The 22713-nt window shown below is 42.8% G+C and overlaps 1 long non-coding RNA gene across 3 annotated transcripts in view; it reads left to right on the forward strand.

Moving 5' to 3' along the window:
• The window catches only part of LOC128351192 (uncharacterized), a 38203-nt gene that overhangs the window by 487 nt on the left and 15003 nt on the right, over window positions 1-22713 (forward strand). For 2 of the 3 annotated variants that reach the window (XR_008319630.1, XR_008319631.1), the window contains exons 2-3: window positions 21508-21726; window positions 22183-22307. This is a non-coding gene — a long non-coding RNA (uncharacterized LOC128351192). Of the gene's footprint in view, window positions 1-17972; window positions 18033-21507; window positions 21727-22182; window positions 22308-22713 lie in introns of those variants that run through there. The other variant, XR_008319632.1, reaches the window with a different exon arrangement.

Below are 22713 nucleotides of genomic sequence, written 5' to 3' on the forward strand. Positions count from 1 at the left end.
TGTGCACTAATCTACAGCTCCCATCTTCTCTCGAAGAATCTGGTACTGGTCTCTTGGTAGCAGCTTGGTCAGCCCATTGCTATCATTATGTCTTGATTTGGGCAGTATTTCAGTTTAACTAACCCATTCTCTCACATCAGGAGTCATTACTTTTGCAGGGCTCAACTCTCAAGCCTGTTGCTAAATCCCCCTTCTCAAATTGAGAAATTACTTCAAGTTCTCTATGTCCAAATCTTCTGTGGCACAAATTTTCACATTGTTTTTGCAAACATCCTTTTGCAACATTGGATTTCTTATTAATGCAATCAATCTCAAACAAGCCACTTTAGCTTAAAGAACTTCTCATTAACAACTCCAGTTGGGGTCTGATGTAACAGTGATCATTCTTGAATTTTACTTCACAGCCTCTATGTGTAGCAGATTTCACAGAAATTAAACTGCTTTCAAGTGCAGGGACCTAAAGTGCTCCCTCAGTTCTTGGGGTTGTGTTCCTTCCTTCTGGCAGCTTGCATCTAATTTTTGCTTTCCCTCTGCAATGATCTTTCTGCCATCTGCCAAGCTTATTGGGGTTTTATAATTTAAGACCAACTCATTTCCTAACTTGGCAAAGAGGCACCTATTTAATATGATGATTCTCTTTATTTAGCAGGGGGAGAGTAACTGGCCCTATCCACCCGCAGCATAGTACCTCCAGTGACTCTTGCTGGTGTCTATCATGTTTATTTTTAGATTGTCAGCCCTTTGGGGACAGGGTTCCATCTTATTTATTTATTATTTCTCTGTGTAAACCATTTTGGTAACTTGTTGAAAAGTGGTATATAAATTGTTGTTATTGTTGTTGTTAAACAGTTCCTTGCCTTTAATCAGATTTGCAGTTGTACCACTATAAACAACTAAATTACCATAGTCACTTTTGCAATTACTTTTAACATCACTTTCAATAGATTCAAAAGTTTCAAAAATTGCTTCAAGCCCCTTTTCTGTCCTTTTCTTTGGATCCCTGTTAGCCCTGGGTTTTTTCTTTCTTTCTCCTGGTTTAGCAAGATTCTGGGTGATGAGTCACCCCCCCCGCCCCGAAATTTCTGTCAGTAGTTCTGTGGCCAAGGCCTTTGTTCTGAGAACAATTCACTTGCAAATGGCCTGGCTTCCTACACAGCCAACAGACCTTGCACTTTTGTTTGGTTTGAAATTTGTAACCTGACCTTTTTAGCCAGATACTTCACTAGAAACTGCATATGATCTCATATCAAAATCTTGAAGTCTAGAAATCACAAATTCCATAGCAATCTCCACTTTTTATTCCAAACCAAGATGTATCACTTGAAATCGCTCAGGCAGACTATTCAAAATAAATCCAACATTTGCTTCATCTGTGAGTCTTACATTTTCTTGTGCACATCTCCTTGTGATGCCTAGGATTTGATCAACATGCTCAGTTAAATGCTGTCTGAGTTTCATATTACACAGTCTAACATTCAGATCAATGCTAGTATTAGTTGTATTAAATACAGTATTCCTGTATTAAATACAGGAATTTTAAGGTCTACCAAGCTTCTTTAGCTATCCTGCTTTTTCTCAAACGCACAATGATTAGGTCACTCACATGCAAGCAGATGAGTCCATAGACTTTTCTGTTTTTGTAATCCCACACTGCTTCTTCTCCAGCCGCTTCAAGTCTATCCTCCTCCAGGATGCGTTCCAGTCCCCCAAATAGTTGCATGTCCTCTATAATAGCCCCTAGTTGGCAACCCTACTGTCAGCATTTTTAGTTGTATTATTGGAGAGTTTAAGTAGTAGCACAACCCCTTTCCTTTTCTTCTAAAGCAATTAGTATCATTATGTTGCCCCCAGCCACCCCACTCCCTTGAACAGTGAGAAGTTCCAGAGGTTTACAGTGCAATTTGGATTCTGGTTTCCTTTGGAAGAAGAGTCATTGTACAGGCAAACCTCAGTATTCGCAGAGGTATTCGCGATCATGGGGTTCTAAGCAATTACCGTGGCTAAAGAAATCACAAATGCTGAGTTATTAGGTCTATGGGATCTCATGCTTATGTTCCCGCAGGCCCAGAAATTGCAGTAAAAATGGCCAAGAAACTTTAAAAACTGGTAAAATAAAGTGCCTTACCATGCTCCACGGGCCTCCTGCTGCCCAGCAATATCCTCCAGGTCCGATTTGCTGTTTTCGTCTGTGATTTTTTCACAGAGCGGGGGAGGTTTTTCTATCCCAAATGAGCCACAAAATGGCTCCTCTTCATAAAATGGTGGCTGGAAATGAGCTGTGAGGTCATTTCTGGCCATCTCTGAACCATGGATACATGAAATTAACCCTATTTGGGCTGGTTATTTTTCACATATGCCAAGGTCGGTTGTCAATCGCCAAACCGCAGATATGTGGAAAACTGCTGATAGTGACTTACAAGCTAAGTCAGCGGATAGCAAGGTAACCCTGTATACTGATGGTGTCTCTCACACCTACTCACACAAATGTACAGACTGAGCATTGCAAGAAGCTGATATCATTCTTAGAAATCTGCAGCAGATTACAAACCTTGCATCTTTAGATACTACAAATCCCTGCCTTGACTGCTCCATTCCAGGCTGTCTCTAAAATTCTTCCTTCATATCATTCTCCCATTAGCAGCTTGCCCACTCTTTTCACACTGGCTTAACACATGCACACCTTGCAGAGCAGAGGGGAAGAAGATCTCAGGTAATCCTATACCTCCCCATCTTCCCATCACTCTCTGCCTGGAGATGGAAGATATGTGACTCTCCCACATCTTCCATGATATCGTTCTCCAGGATGGGAACTATCCAGCATCCTTTAGCATTGTTAATAGTGTTTGACTTACAAAAGAATGGCCAACCAGCAAACTACTCCACACCCACAGCAGTGTATTTGGGCTAGGCTATGGTTGATGATATAAGGAATCAATTACATCTATGCTAAATTACTTCTACTTTATGTTACCATGATTTGTGACTTACTTATTTGGGGGCTAATTTAGTCTGATGAAATGAGCCTGTACCCAGGCTTAATCTGATGAGCCATACAATCACAGCAGAACAAAGCAAGGAGGAGGAGTGGGAGGAAGTGGACAATAAAGATTAATTTCAAGACTGCATTCATTTTTTCTGAATCTTGTACCCAGACATTGTGAAAAATAGCTCATTCTCACCTAATAAAATGCTGTTACTGTACACTACGTTCCAAAACATGGTTTCTCTTCTGCGTAAAAATATTTATAAACTCTACTCTATATTCATGAAGGGGGAAGCAAAATACTTTTTACATGATTAGTGTCAGCCAATGGCAGGGGAAGGCAAACACCAGCCTGTCCAGTTTCCCATTCTCAGCAACTCATGATGAGGCCGTTGCAGAGCCTAAATTCAGCTTCTGATGTACAATTGCAAACTCTTTAATCGCAAACTTCACACTACATTTATAAAGATTTGTTTTCTTACAATTCCATATTATACACAATCACAATTCTGAAGAGGGCAACTTCAGATCCTTCTATAGTCCACCCATCCCTATTCTTGAGTTTCGTTTGGAAGGATGGAACTGGACTAGCAAAGTCTTCCCCCCCCCCTTCTCCCCATGCAATATGTTGCTTTGAAATAGGCTTCTAATATTTATTTATTTATTCATTTTATTTATTTGCCCATCCAGGGATGGGTAACCTGGGGCTCTCAAGCAGCTGGACTACAACTGATTGCCAGGAAATCTAGGACCAACAAATGGAAATACTTTTTCACACAATGCATAATCCACTTGTGGAATTCTCTGCCACAAGATGTGGTGACAGCCAACAACCTGGATGGCTTTAAGAAGGGTTTGGATAACTTCACAGAGGAGAAGTCTATCAACTGCTACTAGTCGGAAGGCTATAGGCCACCTCCAGCCTCAAAGGCAGGATGCCTCTGAGTACCAGTTGCAAGGGAGTAACAGCAGGAGGGAGGGCATGCCCTCAACTCCTGCCTGTGGGCTTCCCAGAGGCATCTGGTGGGCCACTCTGTGAAACAGGATGCTGGACTAGATGGGCCTTGGGCCTGATCCAGCAGGGCTGTTCTTATGTACAACTCTCATCAGCCCCAGCCACGCTTGCCAGTGAGATGCTGGGACTCATAGTCCAACAATAGTGGAGAGCCTCAGGTTGCCTAGCCCTTCAATAGTGTTTACAGATCATAGTACTGTAGTTATCCTGAATTGCTCTAGATGCATTTTTCTTAGTGAAACAATGTTGATTGATTTGTAATAATGTTTCATGGAGTTTTTCTTTTCTGTGTCTTTCCATTATACAAATGGGAGGGTAGACATTTATAAATAGATATGAAATTGCCCTTTTAATTTGGATGCAAAGGGCATGATCTGAAAGCACGTGAGGCACCAAATTTGCTGAAGCTGAACAGATCTAGTCTAATCAGTGCCCAGATAGCATGCCACTTTGGAACTCTGTGTACTCTGGCAGAAACTTGACTGAACTGATCTATGTCTAAGGCTGCAGTCCAATGTGTACTAAACTGAGAGTAAAGCCCATAGTAAGGCTTACTTATGACTAAACATGCACAGGATTAGACTGAAACTCACTGAATGTTATTTTCAGGCAGTGTGTACTTCTTTCCAGGATCCTTTCCTGTAAGGGGAAAAAGGGCTATATGGAAGAATATAAATTAGACAAACCACCCCTAGATAAGTGTATACCTCAGTGCAAGATACAATAGCATGCCATTATTGGTAAAGCAACATATGACTTATAGTCATAAGTACATAGGAAGCTGCCTTGTAACAGGAGAGGAGAGCTGGTCTTGTGGTAGCAAGCATGACTTGTCCCCATAGCTAAGCAGGGTCTGCCCTGGTTGCATATGAATGGGAGACTTGATGTGTGAGCACTGCAAGACATTCCCCTCAGGGGATGAAGCCACTCTGTGAAGAGCAGAAGGTTTCAAGTTCCCTCCCTGGTTTCTCCAAGATATGGCTGAGAGAGATTCCTGCCTGCAACCTTGGAGAAGCCGCTGCCAGTCTGTGAAGACAATACTGAGCTAGATAGACCAATGGTCTGACTCAATATATGGCAGTTTCCTATGTTCCTAAATCAGATCATTGGTCCATCTAGCTCAATATATCTATTCAGATTGGCAGAGGCTCTCCAAGGTTTCAGGTAGGAGTCTTCCCAGCCCTACTGGGAGATGCCAGAGATTGAACCTTAGACCTTCTTCATGCAAAGCAGATGTTCTGCCACTGCACTATAACCCCATACTGAGTCAGACCATTAGTCCATCTAGCTCAGTATTGTCTACATTGACTGGCAGCAGCTCTCCAAGGTTTCATTCAGGAGTCCTTCCCAGATGCCAGGAAATGAGCCTGGAACCTGGAACCTTCTGCATGCAAAGCAGATGCATTATTACAAATCACTGAGCTACAGCCCCATGCCACAGCTACACCAATGTAAGAAACTGACTACTCAGAGACCTAAAGGGTGGGGGACCCTCTATTCAGTGCTTCACAATGGAGCCCATTCAAATGCAAATACTTTATTACAGTCACAGACCAGTGAAACAACCAACAACTCACACTCTCTCTCACTCTCTCTCTCTCTCTCTATACATACACACACACACACACACACACACACACACCCCCAGCAGAGTAAACCATAAAAGTTATAATGTTAGCAGGTTAAACCTCAAAACAGAATTGAATTCATAATGAGCTCCTGGAGAACCTTACTGGCTATCAAACAAAACTTAGCCACATGATAAGATATTAAATCATTCTGGTCACTAGAATAAGATGAGAAGAGTCCTTATGACCTGGATGACAACTTATAAAATGAATTATATATTTATGCCTTAGATCTCGGTAAAATTGACACATTCTTGCAAAGACATCTGTCTTAGCAAAGCAATCCTTCTTTCTTTTTTGTTGTAGTGAGTTATTATTATTATTATTATTAGCCAGTCCAGATGAAGTTAATATACATACTGTTGTTATTCACTGAAATTTCAGCCCTAGAGCCATCTGCAGGAAACCAGGAAGTGTATTTGTAGGGGACACTGGCTCAGTGCCTGATGGTTTAGAAAACCATTTTGCCATCAAAAGGTGCACTGTGTCGAAAAGCAGCTCACTGGCAATTATAAAACTAGAGAGTACAAAGATCTTGTCTCTTTGGAAGCAGTTGCAAAAGGCAGGCACACTGAGGACAGTGTGCAGCTATCCAATATCAAAGGGGTCTTATACATGCAAACTGTGGAGGAGACACACCTCCAGGGCACACAAGTGCTGTGCTGAACCTGGGTCATGTGACCAGGGACCCCCACAGCCATCAGCAGAGAAGCCCTTGTGCTTGTGCCACCACTTCCTCACCCCTCCCCAACACCCCTCTTCTGTATGCACGCTTTTGTACGGGGACATGTTAAGAGATGAAGAAAGATCAGCCACTGGCTTTTGCCCTGCTTGCTGATGTGGCAATGGCAAGGGCCTGTGAGCCAAATCAGACGTTCATAACACACAGGTCACTTTGGATACTTTGAAGCAGAGGACTTTCCATGGGCAGATATTCACAAGGTCAGTTCCTTGTGAGGAAAGAATACTGAAGATCTGTGGAGTTGAGGTTCCTCTTCTTTGCTATCCATGTAAGCTTATTTACAAACATACAAGTGGAGCAGAGAGGAGTCAGCACACACATATTTCCTAAAATATCCTCAGTCTCCAACGGCAACAGCAGCCTCCCTCCCCCATGACTGCTTCTAACCAGCCAGCTGTAAAAACATACCCCCCAAACACACACACACACACACACACACACACACACCACTAGCCTTAGACCTCACCCTGACCTTAACCAGCAAGCATCTATTGTTAATGGAATATTTTTCAGAATAAGGCATTCTTTGGCTTAGTTCCCACAAGCAGTAGATGAGGTGGTAAACTATGTCTGGAATGTGCCACTTAAGACTACAGGATGCTGATGAGACTGAATGCTCCCTCCACCTCCCCCCCCCCCCAAAAAAAATCTGCACTGAGGAAACACATGAATGCCTGAGGTGAGTCTCAGGGCAGCTTCAAAATGCATTTTGTGCATTTTCTCAATGCATGGTGCTCCCTTCAGTGCTAGTGAAAAGCAACTGCAGAAGTGCTTTTTGATGGGGTTATATGCAGAGACAAATTACCATAAATGTGTAATGTACCCACTTTCATACCACTCTGAATATATTAAGCTGCTTACTTCAAGTGAGAGACCACTTAGCCATTGACATATACTCCAACTAGAAGGAGCTCTCTAATCTGTGAGATCTCTAAGATCTCTGTCCCCTTTAGCAATCCCCCCCACACCTGGTAATACACAGGAAGAAGAACGCAATGTCATGACATTACTTCCTTTCCTGGGTGTTATGGGTGGCTGATGGGGAGGAAAGGGGCATTTTAAAACCTTGCATTTCTAATTTATAAGATAAAAGGAAACCATGTTGCCATCAGATAAGCCTGATGGCATCCCTGATTGATCAAATCAATCCAACGCCCCCTGTGTTATTGGATTGATTAGCACACTCCTGATGCATCGTGAACCCAATGCTCTTGATCAGAATTGTACTGGATAAAAACCCAGTTATTTTGGTGATACACATCCCTAAATTTTATTGCTTTAACACTTCTCCTCCTCCCAGCTCCCCTTCCTGGAGCCTTCAGGATGACTGTGCTTTTGTGCTACTACGCAGGGAATGTGTCAGTTTTTATCCTTGCCAAAAACTGCTAGGAGTCATCCGTGAAAGAAAATGAGTAAACATTTGGTAGATAATCTTCATTACCTTGATAGACTTGTTTGGATTCTGTTGTCTTATATTTGTAAAATGGTATTCTCATTTTCTAATTGCAAAGGTAATGGCTGAGGACTGGCTGCTAAGTTATAGAGAGCTGCAGCTTCTACGTAATGGAGATGCCTCACTGGAAGTACATAAACAGCTTACTTTGTTTCTTTCAGTTTGAGGGTGTGGCTAATTGGAAAGCACACGTATTCAGATCCACACATAACAGTTGTTGCTCAGTGATAAAGGTAAAGTGTGCTGTCGAGTCGGTGTCATATCCTGGCGACCACAGAGCCCTGTGGTTTTCTTTTGGTAGAATACAGGAGGGGTTTACCATTGCCTCCTCCCGCGCAGTATGAGATGATGCCTTTCGGCATCTTCCTATATCACTGCTGCCCAATATAGGTCTTTCCCATAGTCTGAGTAACATACCAGCAGAGATTTGAACCGGCAACCTTCTGCTTGTTAGTCAAGCATTTCCCTGCTGTGCCACTTAAGATGACTCCTCAAGAAGTGAAGCCAGCTAAATCAGTGCTAAATGGGAGGGGGCTGTCCTAGCAGCTCCCCACTTCTCTGTAGCTACACTCCAAGCCTCTCCTCTTTCCCAGGGCTGACTCATTGGGTGCTTGCTGGAGACAGAGAGCCAAGAGTGCGAGAAGGTAGGCAGAGAAGAGTAATTAGAACTGCAAGCACGGTTAAAGGGAAAGTTGTGCCGTCAAATCGGTGTCATTTCCTGCCGACCACAGAGCCCTGTGGTTGTCTTTGGTAGAATACAGGAGGGGTTTACCATTGCCTCCTTCCACACAGTATGAGATGATGCCTTTCAGCATCTTCCTATATCACTGCTGCCTGATATAGGTGCTCCCATAGTCTCTGGGCAACATACCAGTGGGGATTTGAACCTCAGTGGTACAGGTGCCCCAGCTGGAATATGCATCCAGTTAAGCTGCATAACAGTGAGAGGCTTATAGCATGTATTTCAGTGGTGAGTGGTCTGTCTTCTTTCATGTTTTTAACTTTGTATTTATAGAGTGAGACACACTGATGTGGATATTTCAGCAATATGCTGTAGTATATCAAGAATGCATTCTTGCTGGCAAAGTAACCCAGCTGCTGGTCTCAGCAGCCTATACTGACCTAGTCACTGAAAGGGCCATAAATAGGACATACTTTAAAATTTCTTCCTCCATTTTTGGCTGTTTCAACACATCCTGTTTCTGTTTTAATCATTCATCATCCTCTCTCTTTTGGCCTTCATGCAACCTGTTAAATACAAACTGTTGCTAAATCTGTGTAAGACTTCTATAACTCTCAATATAATTCTCTCTTATAGTTGAATATATAGCAATAAAATCATGCCAGAAAAATAGGTGCACCTATCATGGAAATGAGCTGCACTTTTAAACGTTTTCTTCAACACCATGGTCTTGCCAACCTTCAATACAACATAAATGAATACAACAATGAAATGTAAACTAAAGTAAACCAATCATAGGAATTAAAGTTCAGGCCCAGAAGACCACTAAACCCATTCCTCATGGTGCTGTACAATGCAAACAGCATAGCTGCTGCTGCAAGGATGCTTATGGGTGCAAGTTGCTTCATGAGTGTCACACCCTTCCTGCAGAAGCTTCATTGGTTACTGGGCCACTTCTGGGCTAGATACAAGGTGCTAGTCTTGACCTTTAAAGATCTACATGGCTTGGGGCCGGAGTACCTGTCAGACTGCATTCACCTATACCAATAGTGGCTGATGAGCACTGGAGAAGGAGGGGCAGGGGAGAACTGGGTCACTGAGGCGGAAGCCTCCCACCACCACCACCACCACCACCACCACCACCCGCCTTTTCTCCACACCAACGGGCTTGGGTATTTACCCAAGCCTGCTAACATTGAAGAAAACAGAAAGAGGAAAAAAAGCAGAAAAGCAGGGGTAAAAGTAGAAAACAGAAAGGTTTTGTAGGATGTGGGGAAGAAGGCAGAAAGCAAAAAGGCCAGAGCAAAAAGCAGGCAGAAAGGCAGAAAGAGGGACAGAAGGGAGAAAGTAGGGATTGCATCCCACCTCCCACCAAACAAGCTAGTAAAAGGTCAGACTTACCAGCAGCCAGGGAATCCTACAGAGAGAGGAGCTTCTTCCAGCCCCTTCTCCTCTGCCTGCTCTTTTGGTCTTACTGGCTGGAACAGCTGCTTATTGAGCTGCTCCAGCCAGTTTGATTCCTAAGGGGCTCCTCCTGGCACTGCCCCCAGGAAGAAGGGGAAAAACATATTAAAAATATACTCCCTGAAGCAATCAGGAAGTGCACTTTAACCCATTATTTGAGTTCTTCCTGGGGGCAGTGCCAGGAGGAGCCCCCTAGGAATCAGAATGGCTGGAAAAGTTTGAGTAGCAGCTGTTGCAGCCAGTAATACCAAAACAAGAAGTTAAAGGCAGGGTAGGAGGGGCTGGAAGATGCTCCCTGCTCTGAAGGTTTAGCTGCTGGTAAGCCTGTTACTTAATTAGATTGTTTGTTTTTGTTTGAGGGGGGGCATTGCCCCTCCTGCCCTTACTGACCAGCCTCCATTGGCCAATACAAAACTGCCAGGAACCTCAGCTTATCTTCTTAGTCCCTGCTCATGACCCCACCATTAACAGAGATCCGGCTGGCGGGAACTAGAGAAAGGGCCTTTTTAGTTGTGGCCCCTCAGCTTTGGAACACCTTCCCTGAAGAGTTTTGCCATGCTCCCTCCCTCAGTGTTTTTAAAAAACAACTAAAAACACATCTTTTAAAAGAGGCCTTTTAATGCTCCATTTTTGGTTATACCTGGTAGGTTTTTTAGTATTTAGTATTTAGTTTTTTTACAATTCTCAATTTGTAGCTTTTAAAATAACTTTTAATTTGAAACTTAATTCTTAATCCTTGAAGGGTTCTTCCGAAGATATTATCACCCCCACCATATTTGCAGCACTGAGCTCCTTGAAGGAAGGTCAAAGTACACATGTGATTCATATCCCACTCTTCTTATTTCTCTTTTCTTCATGTTAGCTCTGTTCTTCCTACCAGCTGAGACATTTTAAACAAAATCAGTCCAGCTCACAGGAGAGAGAAACAGGCAACAGGACTTTCATAAATATGTTACTGTTTTAGAAGCACCTCTCATTCCAAACTGTGTAACTCATTTCCGTACTCTGAACTGTATAAAACAACTTCATCTTGTTTCAGAGTGTCAGATTAGGCCTGGAAATACCCAGTTCAAATCCTCCCCAAGCCATGATGAAGCCCACTGCATGTCCTTAGATCATTCACTATTATATTTCAGCCTACTTATCCCACAAGGTTATTATGAGAATAAAATATGCACGAGGAAGCAAGAACCATGTTCACCACCTTAAGCTCCCTGGATATAATTGATTAACCAATTCAATTCATTATTGACCACAAGGATTCCCCACTGTGTTCCTTCTGTACACAATTTTCAACTGAGGAGCAAACATACATGCAAAACCAAGGCATCAATTTCAGACCTAAATTCCAAAGAATTAATTGTTGTTGCATAATTTTGTATCCTGTTTCTGGCATGCCATATAAATCAATACACATATTCCTGGGAATATAGGTTAGAACAAAGAAATAGTAATAGATGCTTTACTTTCTCTTCAGATAATTCTGAATTTCAAATAGAATGATAAAACTTTGGCCCAGAAGTGGACTAAACATGATGATGATGATGATGATGACGATGGTTGAATAAACCATCATACCCAAAGCCTCAGCTACCTAAAGCCAGCTGCTCTTATGGCCAACAAGCCAATATGGAGGAACAGATCCTTCCCCCACCCCAACTCTGCTGTCTGTTTTATTGTTATTGCTGGTTTGATTTTTAAGGCTGAGGTTGTTTTTCTAATGTTACTGTTGTTTCTCTATTGTTATTATTAAGGATTGTTATTTGTTATTTTAGCATCAATTGCTTTGCGGATTTTATAAGAAAAGTGGGATACATTTTTATTAATTCATTGAAGAAATACATACTACAGACATTGAACATCAATCCAAAACGAAGAACTGACATGCTGTCATTGTTTCATATTTGCTTGTGTTTAATATTTTGGATGAAATATGGATGAATATTTTGGATTTTTCCAAATGTTAGATTGATACATTTTGGACCTGATACCTTGGTTCTAGCTTTCAGCTATCACATTTGCAGAATCTACATAGCAAATCTCACATCCACTTTAAAGTAGCACTGAACTGACCACTCCTAGTATGCTTAACCTTCTCAAGGCTTTACAAAGAGGTGAACAACACCTGGGATACTCTCAAACTTATTTCTTCCAAAAAAATTGATTCAGATCAAGGAATCTTCAAATGATGCAGTAGCTAAATCAAAGGCTAAAGATTAGACAAATTATTACAAACTAGATTAGTAACTAGAATAGTAATTAGTAACTAGACTAATTACAATGGAAATTATATAACAGAACATACAAGGGGGAAAAATAATTTTGGAAAAATAATGCCACTTTTAGACAGTTATTTAGGAATTTATTGTCACTGTTTATAAGCAACTGGCTACAATGAGGAGCATAACCATCTGGTGGCAAGTCTTTTCCAGTTTTCACATGCCACTAAATAAGGGTATTCACACGTGCAACCTAACCCAGGCTAGGGCAGCCCAGCCTATGTTAGGCTGCACATTTGAAATGCCAGAAGCGATGTTGTTCCCAGTGCTGCCCCCGCGCCAAGTCCCACCTTTTAACCCAGCATTTAGCCAAGGTTAAGTGAACCTGTGGTTTGCTTAACCTTGGCCAGTGATAGTCTGCGCAACTGCCAGGTTAAACGTACACCCCGACCCACCACCATTTCCAGAAGCAGCTGTGCCAAGCGCAGCAGCAGCTCTAATGACATCTAATGACATTTAGAGCAGCAGCTCTAAAGGACATTGTAGAACTGGAAAAGGTGCAGAAGAGGGCAACCAAGATGATCAAGGGCCTAGAGCACCTTTCTTATGAGGCAAGACTACGACACCTGGGGCTTTTTAGTTTAGAAAAAAGATGACTGCTGCAGGGAGACATGATAGAGGTCTATAAAATCATGCATGGTGCGGAGAAAGTGGATAGAGAAAAATTCTTCTCCCTCTCACATAACCCTAGAACCAGGGGTCATTCCATGAAATTGATTACCGGAAATCTAGGACCAACAAACAGAAGTACTTTTGCACACAAAGCATAATCCACTTGTGGAATTCTCTGCCACAAGATGTGGTGACAGCCAACAACCTGGATGGCTTTAAGAAGGGTTTGGATAACTCCATGGAGGAGAGGTCTATCAATGGCTACTAGTCGGAGGGCTATAGGCCACTCCAGCCTCAAAGGCAGGATGCCTCTGAGTACCAGTTGCAGGGGAGTGACAGCAGAAGAGAGGGCAAGCCATTAACTCCTGCCTGTGGCTTCCAGCGGCATCTGGTGGGCCATTGTGCGAAACAGGATGCTGGACTAGATGGGCCTTGGGCCTGATCCAGCAGGGCTGTTGTTATGAGAGCAGCCACCGCGCTCATGCCCCGGGATACCATGGGATGGGAAGTCCTCCTGCTCTCCGTGTCTCCTTCCACTGCACCACTGCTTCTGTGGGCACATGGTGCTGTGAAGAGATGGACAGTGGCCGCTCATCTGCTGGGGAAGCCAGGTGTGCTCCTGCCTTCCCTGCAGCCTGCCCTCCCTCCCCAGTGAGGTAGTGTGAAAGACCTCAATACATCTCATTGTGTGTCCGTATGGGAAATGCTAGCAATGGCAGCAAGTTTATTTGATAAGTTCTTAAATGGCTGTTCTAAAACTGCTTTTAAAAGCCCTACTGAGATTTCTTCATATTTGGAGGGAATATTTAAATACAAATTTTAAATGTCTCTGAAAGAAGCAGATACTGTAGCATATGTTTTGTACCCAAATCTCATATGTTTATTAAACATCCTCTCAGTCACATTTTTCTGAGGAGCTGGAATATATTTCTTATCTGGTGCATCCTCTGTCTGTACTGCTGAATGTGTCCTGCTTCCAAAACTGTGATTGGACACTGGCAGCTCCCAGGCTGAATCTGCCCTGCCCACCCACCTCCCGCGAAAGATGTGTCCAACTCTTCAGCTGCCAAACTTTTCTCTCCATCTCATCTAGGTTTCTTTAAAAGCTCAAAAAGAAGGAGAGACAGAATTGTACCCTTGTGCCTCTCTTTCATCTTATCTTCCCAAACTGTTCCTCAGTTCAAAAAACCAAGAGGGTTAGGGAAGGATTCTACCATTGTTCTACCATTGTGATGTTCTTCCTGTTTTACCATTGTTCCACCATTTTACCATTGTTCCACCATTCCTGTTCTTCCTGTTTTTTTTTCCTTTCACATCCTCCATATGAAGGAGCTGGGTATGTTTCGTTTGGAGAAGAGAAGACTAAGGGAGATAAGATAGCCATCTTCCACTATCTGAAGGACTGTCACGTAAAAGAAGGAACAGATCTGTTATCTGTTGCTACTGAGAACAGGACTAGAATGACTGGATTGAAATTGCAAAGAAGTGTATTTAGACAAGGAATTAGCAGGCCTGTGGCCAGGCTTGGGCCAAGATGGACCCAGCCCTTCCCAAATTTTCATCCCCCCCACAAGGTTTTTCTGGCTCACTTTGCCCCCTAAATTTGTTTCAGGACCCAAAAATAGACTCTAGCATCTGGCCCCTATGTCAGAAACTCAGGTCATGCCTTTCTCTTACTCTGAGGCAAGACCTGACCTGCTGCAGCAGGAATCTGGAGAATTCTTCCTCCAGTCCAGGGGCGTAACTATAATAGGGCAAGGGGAGACAGTTGTCTAGGGGCCCACTGCCTTGGGGGTGGGGCGGGCAGAGGCAAGTCACATGATTGACTCCCCCAGCTGCACACCTGTCTGGGCTTCCTTCAGTTGTATTCATCCTCCGAAATTGATGTGAGTGTTAAGAACTGGAGCTACCAGAACAGCATGTCTTTCTCTAGTACCATTGCATCGTCCACAATTTACAAAACCTTTAAAAAAATAATTTAGGATGATGTTCTATTGTGGCACATAGGGTGTGTGTGTGTGTGTGTGTGTGTGTGTGTGTGTGTGTGTAAAATTTTACTATGCTTTTTGTTACTACTATTCAGCCTCATTTAAGATTTCTTTACTTCATGAGCTGAGCTTCAGTGAGGGTGGGGGGCATTTTAAAATCTTGTCTCTGGGCCCACTCCAACCTTGCTATGCCCCTGCTCCAGTCTGTTGCCTAAGGCAGGATGTTTATGTTGGTCTTCACTGGTGATGATCTGCACCACTTTACATTCTAATTGCATGTAAAGGTGAGAGACAGATTCTGAAAAGAAAGTAGTTACTTAAAGAAAGCAGCTCACTGTTTCAACTATGTGAATATTTATTGAATTTATTAAAGACGTTGGTTTTGAATGGCTATTTCTGTAGACTTTTGTTAATTCAGTGAGTGAATATAATTGCCCCAGGATGCAAAATGTCTTTATAGGGCCAACTAACCTGCAGCTTTACCCTGTTGTTGCTGTGAGGCAGGCTTTGGCCGCATTTTTAATGTGAAACCAGAATTCGCCGGACCCACAGTTAATTCTTCTAACCATGAATCACATCACAGACATTCATCCAACTGTAGTCTGGATAGTTTGTTCCATAAAGTGAACAAAAGTGCAGTCATGGCACCATCCATGTTCAGACGTAACACTTCAGCCAAAAAAAACCCCTAGGTTACAGCGGCAAAACTCACTACAAACTGAAGGTTCAAATTGGAATTTGATGAGTTAAATCACAGGTTGCTTTTGCCGCAAAACTGCAGTTTCAAGCATTTGGGGCATAACGGAGTTCCAACCTCTGCCTCATTTACCTCCAGTTTCATGTTACAAGCAAATGTGGCCAGTGTGTACAGCTTCCTGAGGACAGAGTGCAGAGAAGTTCACAGAAACAGCTCACACCAACTATGCTTTTTTATGGGGAAAAATAATCTTTTTCTAAAGTCCATGCTTTCCTGCATTTAAGATTTCTAACTTCTATCAAGTTCTGTTCACTTCTTCTGGGTTGGATTAGTATGCTACTGCAGCAGCACCAGCCCAACCTGAACTTTTAGGCTGGCTAGAGACCTGGGAATTAGGAAGATTCTCCTAACTGGAAGAGCTGTACAAGAGTGAAACAATCATTTCCCACTTTAAAAGGCCTTTAAAAGGCCTTGATTCTATCATTGTTGCTTGTGGACTTCCTGGAAGCATCTGGTGGGGCACTGTGAGAAAAAAGATGCTGCACTACATGGATCTTTGATTTGATCCAGAAGGATTTATTGTGATCTCATGCATTTCATTCAACAAGAACTGTGATGCCTTCCCCAGTACAGGGGCTCTCCCGACTGAACAAACAGCCTTAGTGAGATGAAAATGTTTTTTGGAATGTCAGTGAAGCACCTGAGAGGTACCTACTAGGTGCCCATATATTTTTATCTATGGGGCAAAAAACTCCTTGAGAGGTGAATTTGAACAGAAAAGTGAATACAGACCCTCCCTCTCCAGTCCTCCAATAAAATTCACACACCTGGAGACAGCTTTCAGTTTTTAAAAAGATACGCAGGGCTGTGCGTAACATGTAGTTGGGCCCTTAGAAGAAACAATTTGCAATAAATTGCAGAATACTTCATATCTGATATCTTATTTGGGTTTCTGCCAGCACACTAGGGAATGTTCCTAAACAGAAGGCTATTCTCTCAGGATGCATACTAAATAGCCAAGTCCTTAAAATAATGGAAAAACTGAATCAGCAGCTATGAGAGGCCATGTGCTTTCATAGATAAGACTGAGATGTTTTGCTTTTATGTCTTAATGTATTTTACAGCCTACCTAGTCTTGATCTTGTATGCAGCCAATTTAATTGGTGTTTATGAGATTGTATCTAGCTTGTGCCAACTTTATTGGATAGTTCACAGTTCCTACACTGAAATAATCTCTGTGGAGGGGAAAATGTGGACATGTCTGGTCTGCAACATATTTTACTGGCAGCCCATTTTGAGAGGAGATGGAGGGTCATGGTTCAAGGATGCCATTCCATTGCTCTAAGTGGGCTGTTGCAAATCCCACTGCCTACCACCACTCCCTCTGTGAAAGAACAGAGTGGAGGTTTTATGTGCCTAAATTATGCACCCAGGTCTCAGTCCACCCTCAGTAGACTACCACCATTCTCTTTTTGAGAGTAAGCCTAAGTTCAGGGGTCCCTTAACCAATTCTTGGCTGATATCCTCTTTCTTCACAGAGCAGAAGCCAGGCCAAGTTCAACCCATGATAGGATTATTCATGAGCAAGTAGCTGGACAAGCAGCTGGACATGCAGAAGGCCAAAGCCCCAGAGCTTCCTAAACCATTAGATCTTTCTTTATAAAAGCTGGTTTTATTAAGCTACAGGAACAAGGCTTTGAGGGTAAGGGAAAGCAGGTAGGTATTAGGAAAAAAAACCATGAAGGTCTTGTCTAACTCTTAATACTTAATCTAACAGTCTAGTTGAGTTACAGGTAAGCATCTGTGTCAATGTGGTACAGCACATAGGTGGGAAAGTAGCTGACAAAGCATATAGGAAAACAGACAACTTTTAAAGTATCCTTCCAGGAAAGAGCACCTGAAGGGAGGGGCACCTCACCTTCCAATCAGCGTGATTCTACGTGGGCAGGATGACAGCCCTCAACCCAATGAGCAGGTGAGATCTCCTGTTGAACTGGGGTGCCTTTTGGTCTCACATACATTGAGTTCAAGGAGATTTAAAGTAACATGCCTCACAGGGGATAGGCTATATTGACAGATCAGGAGAGTTGTCAATTTTCCCTGTGCTAGACATGTGAAGATGATTGGAGCAGTGTGAGATCTTGCAGTGACATTATGGTGGAAACACCCATAATGCATGCATGCATGAATGAATGCATTCTCTCTCCCTCCCTCCCTCCCTGCTTCTCCCTTTCCCCGCACCCTTAATATACCATCCCTCAGTTATTCTGAACTGGGAGCTGGATGGTATTCCCCAGAAAGCTGTATATACAATATGGTAAAGAGCCACAAGTTGCAGATCCTCGAAGTATAGTGTCAGTCTTGCAGATCCCCAGCATACATCATCACTTGTTAAGAGCATCATGAATATTTGTTGTGTTCTGTCACCACAGTTGACAAGCAGTGATTCTCAGAGGATGCAAACAGCTCTGTGCAAAGCAGTAATTCAGGTAACGTATTCAAAGATAGAAATGCTGGCTTGGAGAATTTCCATGGAGGGGGATATCCCTGGATAATGATGAGCTAAGCTAGATTCTACATGAGAGATCTGTGATATTATTGTTGTTGTTGTTGTGTATCTATATATATTTCCCCTATGACATTTGCTGTGTTTAACAAAAAGCAGCCTCTGAGGCTGCAAGTTTCAGCATAAGAGTGGCAAGTGGGGGAAAGAGGAGCAGCTGCTTAGCACTTTCCCTTCCAGCTATTTTTCCCCACTGCACATTGGCCCACCAGCTGCAGGTAAAATAAATAAAAATAAATAAAATATAAAAATAAATAAAATAAAATAAATAAAATTTATTAAAATAATTAAAATAAATAAAATTGCTGTTCTCATCAGATCGAGTTTGGCCCTTGGACTCCATTGACTGAAATGCTTCTGTCTTGAATGTTCCTGTGCTTCCTGGTGTAAGATTTGTTGGAAGTGAAGGACTATGCACTGTCTCTTGTCTCAGTGACAGTGGAGGACAGACTAGTGAGTCAGAGGGCTAGAGGGTCAAGACACTGGTCACCCCTTCTCTACTTCTCTGACACTATCCCTTTGATATGTAGATTGCTAATCTTAGGGACTTCCTTCCTTCCAGCCACTTCCTTCTCTCCCTTCTCTTCCTGTTCCTTCTACCTTGCAATGTGCAAGCTCCTCTCCCTGCACCATGTGTGCAGAGATGCAGAATCCATCTGCATCCAGCTAGATAGATAGATTAGAGATCCTAACTCCTCACTTCCCTATCTAGAATGGAGTTCTCTAATAAATGCTCTCTCTCTCTCTCTCCTCTCTCTCTCTCTCTCTCGCTCTCTCTCTCTCTCTCTCTCTCTCTCTATATATATATATATATATTTGAAATTATGAACTGGCTCCAAGTTACTTTACTCTCAGCATACATGCATGCCTAACCAAATTCTGCTGTGTTGTGCCTCTGTGCACTCTGCTATAATGAAAAAGGGATTCTCTTACCAGAGAGAATTCCCAACAAGATTATCATTCTCAACATATACATTTGTAAATGTACAGATTATACCAAGATACCTTTGCCTCATACCTGTGTGTGACTTATGTGCAGAAACAGACTTCACATATGGATCCTCTTGGGGGTCAGTTCTTGCCTGCCAAAAGTACACAGTTTAAACAGTTCGTATTGAATCCCAGCAGCCAGGACTCTGACCATGGTTCTCGTCAGATTGGGACTGCAGGGCGAATGCATTGTTTGGTCAAGGACCTAATCTGGGTCCCAATCACCCCTGATCAAGTTATTGGTGCTTTTTCATATGAGAGTGAAGATCATCTGTTTGGAAGCAGCCTATAGCTCTTTGCTGAGAAAGCCTGAGGGGCCCACCACACCCTCGTGTCAGGACCCAGCTATGCCCAGACCTGATGAGACTTTTTCCAAAGCGGAGGAACAGCAACCTACTGCCACACCAAGCATAGACTGGTGTCCTAGGAAGTCAACCACCTCTGAGGACAACTGGAGGCTGACCACAGATGACACCCTTTGAGATAGCAAAGGACCCGGTGGATGCCCCCTTAGAGATTCTCACCCCATTGTAGACCCTTACTTATTATCTTCAGAACCTCTGGAGCAGTGGTGAACATGGGCCAAAGCTTATAACAAGCTATGTCCAAGGCCTCCCCACATCAGTCCTACTTGGGAGAAAGAGAGAAGCACTGGGACTGTATATGTTCCAGATTAAGACTTTGCTTATACCCAGGAAGAGGCAGAGCAGCCAGAGCCACTAATACCATTCAGTCAGTGCCTAACAGTTGGTGCAACAGCTCCATCAGGAAACTCCCTTGCCTAGTCTTGTTGGATAGCTCCCCTGTTGGTCCATGCCTCATGACAAGTCCCTGCTCTTTTGGCTCAGGTTCTACTGGGCAGTTCCTGGAATGGTCCAGGCTTCCTGCTTAAGTACTTTCTCTTCCTCTTCCTTCCCCTCCTGCAGCATTCAGGGTTGGTGGAAACAGCCAGCCAGCAGTATTTCTGTCCTCCATTTAGATTTTCACTAACTGCTTTACTGTAAAGAAAAAGACAACATGCAAAAAAATTCAAATTTATCCTTTATTTGAATGTTGTGTGAAAGGACTGAATTATCCCTGTCTGTGTTAATATCAAGCCAAATTGGGCAACAGCCATGAGGATTATTAAATTTCAATATAACTTGAAATTTGCATTTCCCCTACAAGAATCAATGGGGCTATTCTGATGATCAGGAAAAATCGGGCTAGGAAAGCCTAGCCTGAGTTTTCCCGATCATCAGAACCACCGGGCTAAGCTGCGAGCCCAGTGGTTCTAGAGCGAGTAACCCGCTCAAGAACCCCTGCCCCCAAACCAGGTTTGCGGAGCGAGCGGACTGCAAACCTGGCTTTCTGGATCATGAATAGCCGCAGTGTGGCTTTGCGCCATGCCTACTCACAAGTAGACCCCCAGAGGGGAGACGAAAAGCCACCTCCTGGCTCCGGGGGTCTCCCCAGTATGCCCTGCGCACTCACGCAAGGCATACTGGGGCTTCTGGGGGCCATGCGACCCCTGAGCTCCCCAGCCCCTGCTGGCTCCGTCACAGAGCCGGCAATCATGGATTGTGAGACCCGGCTCAATGGTTGGTTAGGTTGTGCTGTCAAATCGGTGTCAACTCCTGGCGACCACAGAACTATGTGGTTTTCTTGGTAGAATGCGTGGTTTATCATTGCCATCTCCTGCACAATATGAGATGATGCCTTTCAGGACCTTCCTATATCGCTGCTGCCCAATATAGGAGTTTCCCATATTCTGGGAACAAGAATCAATACCATAAGCTTATTTAATATTGGTGGCATTTGGTTGTGTATATGGAGCAACTCTCATACTAGTGGTTAGTACTCACACATACACCAAATCACACATATATCTACTGCTTATAATTATGGTAGCAGTTTGTTTATATATGTTCCCAACTATAATTAACAAGGCAGATACTATACCACTGGTGGTTATTACTACTGTCAGAATAGATATGAAACTTAAGAAAGTATAATTTATGTCAGATTAAAAAGAGAAAGAGAGAAGTGACTCGTCTCCCACCAAATAGATCTCTGTAGTTTATACTGTATATCATTTCTGCTCACACAGTTATGATCATCTCTGCTTCTGTGCAGAACATTCTGTGAGAAATTCTGTCAGACATCTCTCTTGGGATTTTCTGCCCACAGATTTCTCACTGGGAGGAGGGAGTCCATCTGGCATCAATTCAATCTGGCAAGAAATCATCATCATCTCCATAATCAATCTGGTTCTGTGAAAACCATGGGCACAGATTTCCTAAGCACAATTAATGAATTCATCAGTAATCATATGATTTTTTGAAAATCCTTATTGGGAGGTACTTAATTAAAGAAAAGAGATGAATCAAAAATGTGAACTTGGAGTTAGTATTCCTCCCTCTCTCTTCCAGAAAGGGCTGTGGAAATCTATCATTCCAGTCTGTCAAATACAAATCATAGCAGCAGAACACCAGCCACAAGAATCTGGAAGATCAGCAGCTTAAACTGAACTGGAGTAATCTAGGTAGAAATATCAGAGAAGGAGCTGGAGATGCTGGACAGGATGGAAAACAAGGAGCTGAATAACGTAATAGCCATATGTTTACATGTTTGTTTCTTGCTTGAAAGAGGTATGGTATAATTAAATAATACAAATTAACTGAAAACAGTATTTTTGGGGGGCGGGGGGGGGATAGGGATGGTGACAGAATAATTAAACAGGAGCACCAGTCCAGATTTCACTGGGGCAGGGGAGGCAAATGGATTTCACAGGGGAGCAAGAGAGTCTCAATAAGGTAGGTATTCATTGTGGTTACTCTTTATACCTCATGGTAACTGTAGCACTATTGTATGCCAGGAATTTGTGCCCATGGCACAGAGTTTGCCTAGCTAGCACATAGTTCCATTTAGTTATTTATCACATTCACTCATAATGTAAAACTAGTGAGTTGTCCAGAAATAAAAGTGCTCTTGAGACTCCATAGATTTCTTCAATATATGCTATGTGATCACAGAACTGTAAATATAATAGGGAGTGTGAGTTCCTTCATTCACTAACTCTGTTCTTCTTCTCCATCTTGTACTAGTGGATTTCCCTCATGCTACCAATGCCTCTTAATGAAATATGACCACTAGGACTTATTGTGCCAGCCAGGCAACAATATATGGTCTGAAGTTTCACATTTATCAACTTACCTCTTACATTCAGTGTGTATGTACAACTTATATTAACAGTATTCATTATTATTTGTCATTCTGTTTTAATTAATCACAAATATATATTTGTTGTACTTATTTTTGTTTTATGTTTTTTGTATATTTTGTATATGGCGCTTGAACAAGGGTGAAGCAAGCTGTCAGACAAAGACTGAATTGGCTCATTCCTTTAGAGCAGGGGTGCCATTAGGCATGGACGTGGGGGCCCAGGTCCATGTGCCTACTCTCCTAGAGGGCCCTGTGATTTTTCCCAAGGGAAAAGAAGGTCCCTTCTATATTTCCAGAATGGCTTGGTCTTGAGCTCTGAAATTTGGCATAGATGTAGGGTAGGTTCTTGGGACTCTCTGTATTGATTTTGAAGCAGCTAAGTTGATCTGTTGATTTTCAATGATTTTTTGTTT

This window comes from Hemicordylus capensis, chromosome 3 (assembly GCF_027244095.1).
Source record: "Hemicordylus capensis ecotype Gifberg chromosome 3, rHemCap1.1.pri, whole genome shotgun sequence".
Lineage (NCBI taxonomy): Eukaryota > Metazoa > Chordata > Lepidosauria > Squamata > Cordylidae > Hemicordylus > Hemicordylus capensis.